Source organism: Bison bison, unplaced genomic scaffold, assembly GCF_000754665.1.
Source record: "Bison bison bison isolate TAMUID 2011002044 unplaced genomic scaffold, Bison_UMD1.0 scf7180017864185, whole genome shotgun sequence".
NCBI lineage: Eukaryota > Metazoa > Chordata > Mammalia > Artiodactyla > Bovidae > Bison > Bison bison.
Window position 1 is genome coordinate 287,705 of NW_011494757.1, and position 602 is coordinate 288,306.

The 602-nt window shown below is 51.7% G+C and overlaps 1 protein-coding gene across 1 annotated transcript in view; it reads right to left on the bottom strand.

Annotated features, from left to right (window-relative positions):
* The window catches only part of OSBP (oxysterol binding protein), a 22,983-nt gene that overhangs the window by 12,207 nt on the left and 10,174 nt on the right, over positions 1-602 (bottom strand). The gene's annotated exons all lie outside the window — the stretch shown is intronic.

The following is a 602-nucleotide window of genomic DNA, read 5'->3' on the forward strand; positions in this document are numbered from 1 at the left end:
AGACTGTAAATATTTGGGCTGTGAGGGCCATATGGCCTCTGTCACACCTACTCAGTACTGCTGTTCTAGGAGGACAGCAGCCACAGACAATCGGTACGTGAATGAGCGTTTACTGTGTTCCAATAAAACCGCCAGGACACTGACATCTAAACTGTATATAATTTTCAGATAACAAAATATTAGCCTCTTTTTGACATTTTCCAACCATTTACAAATATGAAAACGATGCCTGGCTTGTGAGCTGTGCAGAGGGCAGCGAGATTTGCCCCAAGGCCACCGTCCGCTGACCCGTGGTCTAAACCAACATATTTTGGACTCGTTAAACTGAACCTATACCTAACTGAATCAGCCCCGGGCAGCTTGGCTGCCAGTAAATGCTCGGGGAATGAAAGAGGAAGTGAAACCCACTGCCCAGAAATAAACGGGGGCACTTGCTGGAACATAGGGCTGAGACGGCTCGCCCTGACGGGACGCCTGAGTGAACGGGGCTGACGCAGGGCTCTGCAGTCAGCTCCTGAAGAACAGGCACCAGCCAGGGTAACAGCAGAGTGGCGAGGGCGGTGGGAGCTGAGGGAAGTGCAGGCAGAGAGAGTAGCATGGGC